General features: G+C 40.9%; 1 protein-coding gene across 1 annotated transcript in view; it reads left to right on the top strand.

The window, feature by feature from the left end:
- ARHGEF9 (Cdc42 guanine nucleotide exchange factor 9) overlaps positions 1-13,537 on the top strand; it is a 179,421-nt gene that overhangs the window by 1,342 nt on the left and 164,542 nt on the right. The window lies entirely within an intron of this gene.

The following is a 13,537-nucleotide window of genomic DNA, read 5'->3' as shown; positions in this document are numbered from 1 at the left end:
GGTCCTCCTGGGAACCCTCAGAAGGGAGCTTTCACCCCTTGTTTGGGAAAATGCTGCAAGGTGTAGGGTAGGGAAAGTCAACTGCAAAATCTTAAATAGAGTTGATTGGTAAGTTACATGAGAGACAAAGACATTGCAGGGTAGATGCATTTGAGAGTGGTGGGGCTGGGCGCAGTGGCTCACACCTGTAATCCCGGCACTTTGGAGGGCTGAGACGGGTGGATCACCCGCGGTTAAAAGTTCGAGACCAGCCTGACCAATATAGTGAAACCCCTTCTCTACTAAAAATACAAAAATTAACCAGGCATGGTAGCATGCACCTGTGGTCCCAGCTACTTGGGAGGCTGAGACAGGAGAATTGCTTGAACCCGGAAGGCAGTGGTGTCAGTGAGCCGAGATCATGCTACTGCACTCCAGCCTGGGTGACAGAGCAAGACTCCATCTCCCAAAAAAAAAAGAAAAAAAAAAAAAAAAAAAAAGAGTGGTGGAGATTATGTCAAACTAGAGATCACATGCTATGTCTAAATGAAGCCACTACCCAGTTCTAGTTCATTTTCCTAAATGGCCAGATCTTCTGATTTTCTTCAATGGAATTTGGAAATCCAGATTTTCTTACATAATATTTTGCTTTTTAAATAATGGATCAACTTCATTTTTACATTATGTGGGACAAACTAAACGTAGAATCCAGCCCCACATAACTAGTTTCCAAGCACTGTTGTAATGGAAAGAACACTACATTAGGAGAACAGGATTCTAGCTCAATTTGCTGTGTGGCCATTTGCAAGTATCCTTCTGTCTCTGGGATTCACATTTCCAATCTTTAATCTGAGGTATTTGCCTAGAGAATTTCTATGGAGTCTTCAGGTTCTGATGTTCTATAATTTTTCCTTATATCTAATAACCAAATGAAATATTACTTGCTTTAAAAAATTTTAATGCTTATTTCAAATTTTACTTTTTAGGGGATATAACCCATTACATATTTATTTGCTAACTCTACAATTGCCATTTGGGAAAAACATCTAGTGGATTATTTAGCATTTGTTGCCAAGACTTCCTTAGTTAGAACCTACGTGCTTCGTCCAATTCACTTAGGTATTTTAAAGCTACTGAAATTCCTACTAAATTATTCTTTTAATGTATATGTTTAACAAATAATGATTGGTATGGCTGTCTATGGTAACTTTTCAGGAAAGGCTGAGGGAAACATGAGGGCTGGGAATGAGTCAAATCTAAGAGGAATTCCTTTGGGGGAGAGTGCAGGAAGCAAAGAGCTAATGGCAGAAGGAGTATAAAATTAATCATAAAATCTGTTGTTTTTTGAATACCTACCAGCACTTCCTATAAATTACATCATTTGATCTACCCACAAACTAATTAGAGGTATTGTCTTGCCCATTTTACAGTGCTAAGCAGGGGATGATAAACTTTTTCAGTGAAGGGCCAGACAGTAAATAGTTTAGGCTTTATGGACCAAACTAGGTGCATGTTGCATGTTTTTCTTTTCTTTTAAAACGACCCTATAGAAAAGTACAAAAACATACAGAAACAGGCCGTAGGCAGAATTTGGCTTACACTGTAGTTGGCCAGTGCCTAGGTGTAAATGCTAAAAGCATGGACACTGGAGACAGCAGAGTTAGAGTCTGGACTCTACTTCTTTATTATTATTATTATTATTATTATTATTATTATTATTGAGTCTGGGTTCTACTTCTTACTATGTGCAATTGAGCAAGGTCCTTAGCCTTTCTTTGCCTCCATTTCTTCATCTGTAAAAAAGGGATAAGTATAGAACTTACCTCACAGGGTTGTTGTGCAGATTCACTAAGTTGTTATTTGTAAATGCTTAGAAAAGTTCTTAACACATAAGTGCTTGTCAGATAAATAAGTATTCACAATAGCAAAGACTTGGAATCAACCCAAATGTCCATCAGTGACAGACTGGATTAAGAAAATGTGGCACATATACACCATGGAATACTATGCAGCCGTAAAAAAGGATGAGTTTGTGTCCTTTGTAGGGACATGGATGCAGCTGGAAACCATCATTCTCAGCAAACTATCGCAAGAACAGAAAACCAAACACTGCATGTTCTCACTCATAGGTGGGAACTGAACAATGAGATCACTTGGACTCGGGAAGGGGAACATCACACATCGGGGTCTGTCATGGGGAGGGGGGACAGGGGAGGGGGGAGGGATTGCATTGGGAGTTATATCTAATGTAAATGACGAGTTGATGGGTGCAGCACACTAACATGGCACAAGTATACATATGTGACAAACCTGCACATTGTGCACATGTACCCTAGAACTTAAAGTATAGTAATAATAAAAATAAAAAATAAAAAATAAATAAATAAAAAGAAAAAAAAGAAAGCCTAGAATCTGATGTTGAAATGGTGAAAGTATGTTTGGAAACAGAGACCGCTCTAACATGCTTCTGATTGTACCCTATGAGTAGCCACTTTCTCTACATCTGTGACTGGTTGGCCAGGTTTTCCAGTGAGGTTCACTGCTCCATCTGCTCTGCTGTCTGTATTAAATGCCTCAGATGACACACCATACACACAGAATCACTGGCCAATCTTGCCTAGGTTAGTGTGCCTTTCAGCCTAGAACCTGAATGCCACACTGCCTCTGTACAAGCCACTCAAGGAGTTGTCAACCTTCCCTATCCCTTGAGAACACATACCACCATTGTATCAGCTTTCCATGGGGCTGGACCCCTTCTCAACCACAAAAGAATTCCTCTTATCAGCACTTGACAAAGCTGACCACCTTTGCTCCTTGAAACTCTTTCTTCCTTGGATTCCTAGACTTCCTTGGCTTTCAAGACTCTCCTAGTTTCACTGCCACCTCACTGATTGCTCCTTCTCAGAGTTCTTTGCTATTTTCTTCTCACCTCCCCAACCTCTAAATGTTAGAAGTCTTCAGGCGTTAGTCATTGGACCTCTTCTTTTCTTCCGATGTATTTCCTTCCTTGGTGACCTCATTTAGACTCATTAAGTAAAAGCTAATGTCTCCCAAATTTATATGTCCAGCCTGGCCTTTTCCTTCAACATGTATCTCGAACTGACTACTTAACCTCTCCACTTGCATATCTAACAGGCATTACAAACTTAATATGTCCCAAACTGAACTCCTGATACAAAAACCAAGATCAAGTTCTTCGGTACTTTTCCCTCTCTCCTCCAATTTATAGCAAATTCCAGATGCTTCCTTCCAGATGCTCAGAGTAAAAGCCTTATGGCTCATTTTCTTCCACATCCCACATCTAATCCCTCGGGTAATCCTGTTGGTTCTACCTTCAAAATATATTTAAAATTGATTACTTCTCACCACCTCCCCTGCTATCACTCTGGTCTAAACTACTGTTATCTAGGAATGCTACATTATCCTCCTTACTGCTCTGTTTCCTCCCTTAACGTCCTACAGTCGATTCTTTATACAACATCCTCTGTGAGTGTATTGAAACTTAAGTCAAATCATGTCACATGTCACTCTTGTGCTCAGAATCCTTCAATTGTCTCCCATCTCACTAAGAGTAAATGCTCAATTCTCACAATGATATTTAAGACCTTACATGATCAGGTCCCCATTACCTCAGTGACCTTATATTCTACTATAGTTCAGTGCTCATTCCACTTCAGTCGCACCAGCCTCCCCACTCTTCTTTAGAGTTGCCTGGAACATGCCGGCCTTAAGGCCTTGCTGGCTATTCCTTTCGTCTGGAACATTCTGTTTTCAGATGTCTGCATGGCTGGCATCTCACCTTGCTCAAGTATTGTTTATGAGTCATCTTCTCAATGAGACTTACCCTGACCATCCTTTTAAAAATTGCATAATACGTTTCCCCACCCTCTCTGCTTTTCCCGTCAGTAGCAGTTATAACCATCTGACATACTATATATTTTATTTGTTTGTCATTTGTCTCTCCCTGCTAGAATATAAGCACCATAAGAGCAAGGATTTTGACAGTTTTATTCACCAAAATATCCCCAATTCCTGGAACAGGAACAGTGCCTAACACATAGAAGGTATGCAATAAATATTATTTGAATAAATAAATAAAACAAATGCTTCCCCCACTGTATCCTTCCCTTTACTGCTTTCCTTCTCTTCAAGAATATAAAATAAACCTAAACACCCTGAGAGGTTCTAGAGGGAGGCTCACAAAAGAATCATAGCACAAAAGGAGAGAAAAAGTGAAGAAAAATAAACACGTTGTCTTATGCCTGCCTGGATTTAATTTGTGTGGCTGCCAGGGTTTCATGAGAATGTCTCAATCTAGGCTCTGGGGTTTGGGGTTGGGATATTTTCACTGCTTCTAATAGTTGCTGCCACAATCCAGGGCACCCTTCTCCTCCTGGCCTCAGGCACCTTATTCTGTGACAGGCACAGATTCCTCATAGGAGTGAAGCAACCAGCAAACCTGGCTGCTGATAGAGACTAAGGGTTTGTGAGACCACTCTGTGTGTCTGTGTCAATGCATGCAAACAAGTCTTTTTTTTTTTTAACTTTTTAAAATTATACTTTAAGTTCTGGGATAGATGTGCAGAATGTGCAGGTTTGTTACATAGGTATACACATGACATGGTGGTTTGCTGCACCCATCAACCCGTCATCTACATTGGGTATTTCTCCTGATGCTATCCCTCCCCTAGCCCCCAACCCCAACAGGCCCCAGTATGTGATATTCCCCTCCCTGTGTCTATGTGTTCTCATTGTTCAACTCCCACGTATGAGTGAGAACACACGCTGTTTAGTTTTCCGTTCTTGTGTTAGTTTGCTGAGAATGATGGTTTCCAGTTTCATCCATATCCCTGCAAAGGACATGAACTCATCCTTTTTCATAGCTGCATAGTATTCCATGGTGTGTATGTGCCACATTTTCTTTATCCAGTCTATAATTGATGGACATTTGGATTGGTTCCAAGTCTTTGCTATTGAGAAGAGTGTCGCAATAAACATACATGTGCATGGGTCTTTATAGCAGCATGATTTATAATCCTTTGGGTATATACTCAGTAATGGAATGGCTGAGTCAATTTCTAGTTCTAAATCCTTGAGGAATCGCCACACTGTCTTCCACAATGGTTGAACTAGTTTACAGTCCCACCAACAGTGTAAAAGCATTCCTATTTCTCTACATCCTCTCCAGCATTGGTTGTTTCCTGACTTTATAATGATCACCATTCTAACTGGTGTGAGAGGGTATCTCATTGTGGTTTTGATTTGCATTTCTCTGATAGCCAGTGATGATGAGCATTTTTTCATGTGTCTGTTGGCTGCATAAATGTCTTCTTTTGAGAAGTGTCTGTTCATATCTTTCACCCACTTTTTGATGGGATAGTCTGATTTTTTTTCTTGTAAATTTGTTTTTTGGCTGCATAAATGTCTTCTTTTGAGAAGTGTCCATTCGTATCCTTCGCCCACTTTTTGATGGGGTTTTTTTTTCTTGTAAATTTGTTTAAGTTACTTCTAGATTCTGGATATTAGCTCTTTGTCAGATGGATAGATTGCAAAAATTTTCTCCTATTCTGTAGGTTGCCTGTTCACTCTGATGATAGTTTCTTTTACTGTGCAGAAGCTCTTCAGTTTACTTAGATCCCATTTTTCAATTTTGGCTTTTGTTGTCATTGCTTTTGGTGTTTTAGTCATGAAGTCTTTGCCCATGCCTATCTCCTGTATGGTATTGCCTCGTTTTTCTTCCAGTTTTTTTTTTTTTAAATGATTTTAGGTCTTATGATTAAGGCTTTAATCTATCTTGAGTTAATTTTTGTGTAAGGTGTAAGGAAGGGATCCAGTTTCAGCTTTCTACTTATGGCTAACCAGTTTTCCCAGCACCATTTATTAAATAGGGAATCCTTTCTCCATTTCTTGTTTTTGTCAGGTTTGTCAAAGATCAGATGGTTGTAGATATGTGGTGTTATTTCTGAGGGCTCTGTTCTGCTCCATTGGTCTATATCTCTGTTTTGGTACCAGTATCATGCTGTTTTGGTTACTGTAGCCTTGTAGTATAGTTTGAAGTCATGTAGCATGATGCCTCCAGCTTTGATCGTTTTGCTTAGCATTGTCTTGGCTATGTGGGCTCTTTCTTGGTTCCATATGAACTTTAAAGTAGTTTTTTTCTAATTCTGTGAAGAAGATCGATGGTAGTTTGATGGGGATAGCATTGAATCTATAAATTACTATATTTATATTGTAATTGAATATTACAATATTACAACAATTGAATTTGTAGATTACATTGAATCTACAAATTTCCATTTGTTTGAGTCCTCTCTTATTTCCTTGAGAAGTGGTTTGTAGTTTTCCTTGAAGTGGTCCTTCACATCCCTTGTAAGTTGTATTCTTAGGTATTTTACTCTCTTTGTAGCAATTGTGAATGGGAGTTCACTCACGATTTGGCTCTCTGTTTGTCTATTATTGATGTATAGGAATGCATGTGATTTTTGCACCTTGATTTTGTAACCTGAGACTTTGATGAAGTTGCTTATCAGCTTCAGGAGTTTTGGGGCTGAGATGATGGGGTTTGCTAAGTATACAATCATATCATCTGCAAAGAGAGACAGTTTGACTTCCTCTCTTCCTATTTAAATATCCTTTATTTCTTTCTCTTGCCTGATTGCCCTAGCCAGAACTTCCAATATTGTGTTGAATAGGAGTGGTGAGAGAGGGCATCTTTGTCTTGTGCCATTTTTCAAAGGTAATGCTTCCAGTTTTTGCCCATTCAATATCATAGGCTGTGAGTTTGTCATAAATAGCTCTCATTATTTTGAATTATGTTCCATCATTACCTAGTTTATTGAGAGTTTTTAGCATGAAGAGGTGTTGAATTTTATCAAAGGACTTTTCTGCATCTGTTGAGATAATCATGTTTTTTGTCATTGGTTCTGTTGATGTGATGGATTACATTTATTGATTTGTGTACGTTGAACCAGACTTGCATCCCAGGGATGAAGCTGACTTGATTGTGGTGGATAAGCTTTTTGATGCGCTGCTGGATTCGGTTTGCCAGTATTTTGCTGAGGATTTTCACACTGATGTTCATCAGGGATATTGGCCTGAAATTTTCTTTTTTTGTTGTGTCTCTGCCAGGTTTTGGTATCAGGATGGTACTCGTCTCATAAAATGAGTTAGGTAGGATTCCCTCTTTTTCTATTGTTTGGAACAGTTTCAGAAGGAATGCTACCAGCTCCTTTTTGTACCTCTGGTAGAATTTGGCTGTGAATACATCTTGTCCTGGACTTTTTGTGGTTGGTATGCTATTAATTACTGCCTGAATTTCAGAACTTGTTATTGGTCTGCTCAGGGATTCGACTTCTTCCTGTTTTAGACTTGGGAGGGTGTATATGTCCAGAAATTTATCCATTTCTTCTAGATTTCTGAGTTTATTTGCATAGAGGTGTTTCTAGTATTCTCTGATGTTAGTTTGTATTTCTGTGGGGTCAGTGGTACTATCCCCTTTATCATTTTGTATTCTATCTATTTGATTCTTCTCTCTTTTCTTCTTTATTAGTCTGGCTAGTGGCCTATCTATTCTGTTGATCTTTACAGAAAACCAGCGCCTGGTTTCATTTATTTTTTTAAGGGTTTTTCGTGTCTCTACCTTTATCAGTTCTGCTCTGATCTTAGTTATTTCTTTTCTTCTGCTAGCTTTTGAATTTGTTTGTTCTTGCTTCTCTAGTTCTTTTAATTGTGATGTTAGGGTGTCGATTTCAGATCTTTCCTGCTTTCTCTTGTGGGCATTTGGTGCTATAATTTTCCCTCTAAATGCTGCTTATCTGTGTTCCAGAGAGTCTGGTACGTTGTATCTTTGTTCTGATAGGTTTCGAAGAACATCTTTATATCTGCCTTAATTTCGTTATTTACCCAGTAGTCATTCAGGAGCAGGTTGCTCAGTGTCCATGTAGTTGTGTGATTTTGAGTGAGGTTCTTAGTCCTAAGTTCTCATTTAATTGCACTGTGGTCTGAGAGACTGTTATGATTTCTGTTCTTTCACATTTGCTGAGGAGTGTTTTACTTCCAATTACGTGGTCAATATTTGAATACATCTGATGTGGTGCTAAGAATGTATATTCTGTTGATTTGCAGTGGAGAGTTCTTTAGATGTCTATTAGGTCCACTTGGTCCAGAGCTGAGTTCAAGTCCTGAATATCTTTGTTAATTTTCTGTCTCGTTGATCTGTCTAATATTGATAGTGGCATTTTAAAGTCTCCCACTATTTTTGTGTGGGAGTCTAAGTCTCTTTATAGGTCTCTAAGAACTTGCTTTCTGAATCTGGGTGCTCCTGTATTGGGTGCATATATATTTAGGATAGTTAGCACTTCTTGTTGCATTGATCCCTTTATCACTATGTAATGCTCTTGTTTTCCTTTTTCTTTGTTGGTTTAAAGTCTGTTTTATCAGAGACTAGGATTGTCACACCTGCTTTTTTTGCTTTCTATTTTCTTGGTAAATATTTCTCCATCCCTTTATTTTGAGCCTATGTGTGTCTTTGTACATGAGATGGGTCTCCTGAATAAAGTAAACCAATGGGTTTTGACTCTTTATCTAATTTTCCAGTCTATTTCTATTAATTGGGGCATTTATCCTGTTTACATTTAAGGTTAATATTGTTATGTGTGAATTTGATGCTGTCATTATGATGCTAGCTGGTTATTTTGGCTGTTAGTTGATGCAGTTTCTTCATAGTGTCGATGGTCTTTACAGTTTGGTATGTTTTTTGCAGTGGCTGGTACAGGTTGTTCCTTTCCATGTTTAGTGCTTCCTTCAGGAGCTCTTGTAAGGCAGGCCTAGTGTTGACCAAATCTCTCAGCATTTGCTTGTGTGTAAAGAATTTTATTTCTCCTTCGCTTATGAAGTATAGTGTGGCTGGATATGAAATTCTGGGTTGAAAATTCTTCTCTTTATGAATGTTGAATATTGGCCCCCACTCTCTTCTGGCTTTTCTGCTGTAGGGTTTCTGCAGAGAGATCCGCTGTTAGTCTGATGGGCTTCCCTTTGTGGGTAACCCGATCTCTCTCTCTGGCCCCCCTTAACGTGTTTTCCTTCATTTCAATCTTGGCGAATCTGATGATTATGTGTCTTGGGGTTGCTCTTCTCGAAGAGTATCTTTGTGGTGTTCTCTGTATTTCCTGAAATTGAATGTTGTCCTGTCTTGCTATTTTGGGGGAAGTTCTCCTGGATAATATCATGAAGAGTGTTTTCCAGCTTGGTTCCATTCTCCCCGTCACTTTCAGGTACACTAATCAAATGTAGGTTTGGTCTTTTCACATTGTCCCATATTTCTTGGAGGCTTTGTTCGTTCCTTTTCATTCTTTTTTCTCTCATCTTGTCTTCTCACTTTATTTCATTAAGTGAATTTTCAATCTCTGATACCCTTTCTTCTGCTTGATCAATTCAGCTATTGATACTTGTGTATGCTTCACGAAGTTCTCATGCTGTGTTTTTTAGCCCCATCAAGTCATTTATGTTCTTCTCTAAATTGGTTATTCTAGTTAGCAATTCGCCTAACCTTTTTTCAAGGTTCTTAGCTTCCTTGCATTGGAATAGAACATGCTCCTTTAGCTCGGAGGAGTTTGTTATTCCCCACCTTCAGAACCCTACTTCTGTCAATTTGTCAAATTCATTCTCCGTCCAGTTTTCTTCCCTTGCTGGTGAGGAGTTGTGATCCTTTGGAGAAGAAGAGGCGTTCTGGTTTTTGCAATTTTCAGCCTTTTTGTGCTGGTTTCTCCCCATCTTTGTGGATTTATCTACCTTTGGTCTTTGATGTTGGTGATCTTCAGATGTGGTTTTGGTGTGGACATCCTTTTTGTTGATGTTGATACTATTCCTTTCTGTTTATTAGTTTTTCTTCTAACAGGCCCGTCTGCTGCAGGTCTGCTGGAGTTTGCTGGATGTTCACTCCAGACCCTGTTTGCCTGGGTATCACCAGCAGAGTGTGCAGAAGAGCAAAGATTGCTGCCTGTTCCTTCCTCTGGAAGCTTTGTTCCAGAGGGGTACCTGCCAGATGCCAGTCAGAGCTCTCCTATATGAGGTGTCTGTCAACCCCTGCTGGGAGGTGTCTCCCAGTCAGGAGACATGCGGGTAAGGGACCCATTTGAGGAGGCAGTCTGTCCCTTAGCAGAGCTCGAGTGCTTCCTTCAGAGCTGGTAGGCAGGAAAGGTTAAGTCTGCTGAAGCTGCACCCACAGCCGTTCTTGCCCCCAGATGCTCTGTCCCAAGGAGATGGGAGTTTTATCTAAAATCCTCTGACTGGGGCTGCTGCCTTTTTGCAGAGGTGTCCTGTCCAGAGAGGAGTAATCTAGAGAGGTGGCCTGGCTACAGCAGCTTTGCCAAGCTGCAGTGGGTTCAAGCCCTGTTTGAACTTCCCAGTGGTTTTGTTTATGCTGTGAGGGGAAAACCACCTACTCATGCCTCAGTAATGGTGGATACCCCTATCCCCACCAAGCTGGAGCATCCCAGGTCGACTTCAGACTGCTGTGCTGCCAGCAAGAGTTTCATGCCAGTGGGTCTTAGTTTGCTGGGCTCCTTGGGGGTGGGATTCCTTGGCTGCCTGGCTTCAGCCCCCTCTCCAGGGGAGTAAATGGTTCTGTCTTGCTGGCATTCTAGGCACCACTGTGATATGAAAAGAAACTCCTGCAGCTAGCTCAGTGTCTGCCCAAACAGCCACCCAGTTTTGTGCTTGAAACCCAGGGCTCTTGTGGCATAGGTACCAGAAGGAATCGCATGGTCTACATCTTGTGAAGACCATGGGAAAAGTGTAGTATCTAGTTTGGAATGCATCATTCCTTATGGCACAGTCCCTCATGGCTTCCCTTGGCTAGGGGAGGGAATTACCCAACCCCTTGAGCTTCACAGGTGAGGTGAAGCCCCATCCTGCTTCTGCTCACCCTCTGTGGGTGCACCCACTGTCTAACAAGTCCCAATGAGATGAGTCTTGTACCTCAGTTGGAAATGCAGAAATCATCTGCCTTCTGTGTTGATCTCGCTGGGAACTGCAGACCTGAGCTTTTCCTATTTGGCCATCTTGCCAGCTGCCCACACAAGTGTTTTTATAGTCTGCACCTATCATGTATGGGTGTCAGTCCACATGGTCTGCATCAGGTTTGGTAAAGTCCTTCATCATCCTTAGTGGTCCTTTCTGCAATCCCCTCAACCCTACCTCTACTTCCACCCAACAGCTAATCACTATTATCAGAGCTAACATATGCCAGGCATTGTGCTAAAAGTTTTACACGTACTCACTTGTTTACTCCTCATAGCAACTTTTTGATATAGGTATTATTATTATTCCTGTTTTCCAGATGAGGAAACTGAGGTACAGAGAGGCAAACTAGCTCAAGTCCTATGTTGCTTCCAGCTGATGTTGGTGTAACCTTACTTGTAGTCTGATATTTTCTGTTAAAAAAAAAATCTCATCACGATATACCTAATTGATTTTACCACACATATGAATCCACTTCACCATTCACTGAAAGTCTGCAAACCACCCTTTGAGAATCACTGCCTTAGGTATTTTCCCTCTTTCAAGGCTGTTTGCATTTCTCAGAGACATCCAAAATGTTTCCAACCCCAAAGGGTGTCACTCTGAGGAATTTCAGTCATCAAGAGAGACATGGGAGGAGATGGAGGCATCCTTAGCAAGCCTCAGAGTGGTGAAAGTTGGACCCTGCATAGCTTTCTCTGGCCCTCTCAGAGTTTGCTCTGCCTTTGTCCGAACCCAAGCTCTGGCCTTTTTTTCTCCTTTCTCTGAACACCAATTCACTCAACAAGCATTTTCTGAGAGCCTCTCAACACTAGGGCTCTGACAGGCTATGAGCAAGCAAAATTATATGTAGGAGATAAGTTCATAAATGGCTAACTACATAAACGAAGTGGTGGCAAGTGGCTGAAAAAGTGCACCAGCAAAATGTCATTTGCATTTACAGAAAGAGAGGTGGATTTCAACTTGAGTCCAGGCTTCAATAAATAGATGGCATTTGATCCAGACCTGGAAGGATGGCTAGAATGTAGACAGCCAGAAGTAGGGGAAAATAAATTCTGAGAGAATATACAAAGATACTAAAAAGTAGGTAGAAGAGTACTTAGGGACAGGTTGTAGATACTTGTTAGTATCTTGCTAAGGAATTTGAAGTTAATCTTGTATGCAATTGGGAGTCATTAAAAGTGTTTGATCTGATTCAAGCAGTGATTTTGGAATATAACTTCAGCAGCATTGTGAGAATTTATTGGAAGGCAGCAAAAATTTAGGTGAGTGGACACATAGGAGGCCAATGGGATGGTTCAGGAGAGACATAATAAACAAGAGTATGACCCAGGGTAGTGGTTATGGGTATGGAGAGGAGGGGATACACAGAAGAAATGCCATAGGATTAGAGGTAACAGGCCTTGGCAACTAATATGTATATGTATAGAGGCAATGCCTTCTCTTCTCCTTCCCAGTTTACCCCATTAGGGATTCCACAGCAGCCTATATGATCTCTGTAAATCTATCGTATCAGAAAGAGGAAGCATTGGCTTTGTTGGGTGGCTCCTGGTGTGACACAGGAGAGAAAGAGGAGACAGTTCACCATAGGCAGGCTGGATGGAGCCAGCTTATCCTGTTGTCATAGCACTTCAGAAGAGCATTGAATTTTAGAGCTGGAAAGTGGACCTTAGGATCCTCCTATGAGAATGCCTTACTGTGAGGAGGGGCCCAATGAGGATAGAGGAGTCTAGTGAGAAGCCTTATGTGTTTTGTCTATGTGTCCCCACCCAAATCTCACCTTGAATTATAAAAATCCCCATGTGTCAAGTCAGGGACCTGGTGGGAGGTAATTGAATCATGGGGTTGGTTTCCCTTATGCTGTTCTCATGACAGTGAGTTCTCATGAGATCGAATGGTTTTATAAGGAGCGGCTTCCCCCTTTGCTCATTGTACATTCTCTCTCCTGCTGTCCTTTGAAGAGGTGCCTTATGCCATGAATGTAAGTTTCCTGAGCCACCCCCCACCAAGTCATTCAGAACTGTGAGTCAATTAAACCTCTTTTCTTTATAAATTACTCAGTCTCAGGTATTTCTTCATAGCAGTATGTGAATGAACTAATACAGGGACTTTAGGAAAAACTTCAGCCTTGATCTCTTAAGGCTCCCTCTTCCTCATCCCTCCTTCTTTCCCTTATCCTCTCTCCTTCCTCCTCCTCCTCCTCTTCTTTTCTCCTCATTCATCACCATGTCTTCATCCTCCTTCTTTTCCATTTTTCTTGTCTCTCCTTTTCCTCCCCTCCCTGTCTTCCTCATCCTCCTCTTTATCTTCCTCCTCCTTTTCCTCATTTTCTTCTCCTTTCTTTCACCCTCTCAAAACTTTTGCCAATAAAACAAGTTTCCCTTGGAGCTCAAGAATCAACTCCTCAAACCTGAGAGGTGGTCTAAGACATCTGAGGTCAGGGAAGGGGGTCAGATCTCCTGGAAGAAGCCTCACCTCCCTCTAAACAGACACCATGCTGGCTTTCTTTGTAATTCTTTTTCTCTTCAAGCACTCCTCC

The sequence above is a fragment of the Macaca mulatta genome, chromosome X (genome assembly GCF_049350105.2).
Source record: "Macaca mulatta isolate MMU2019108-1 chromosome X, T2T-MMU8v2.0, whole genome shotgun sequence".
NCBI lineage: Eukaryota > Metazoa > Chordata > Mammalia > Primates > Cercopithecidae > Macaca > Macaca mulatta.
Note: the sequence above shows the minus strand (reverse complement) of the source record. Positions and strands in the feature narration are given on the sequence as shown.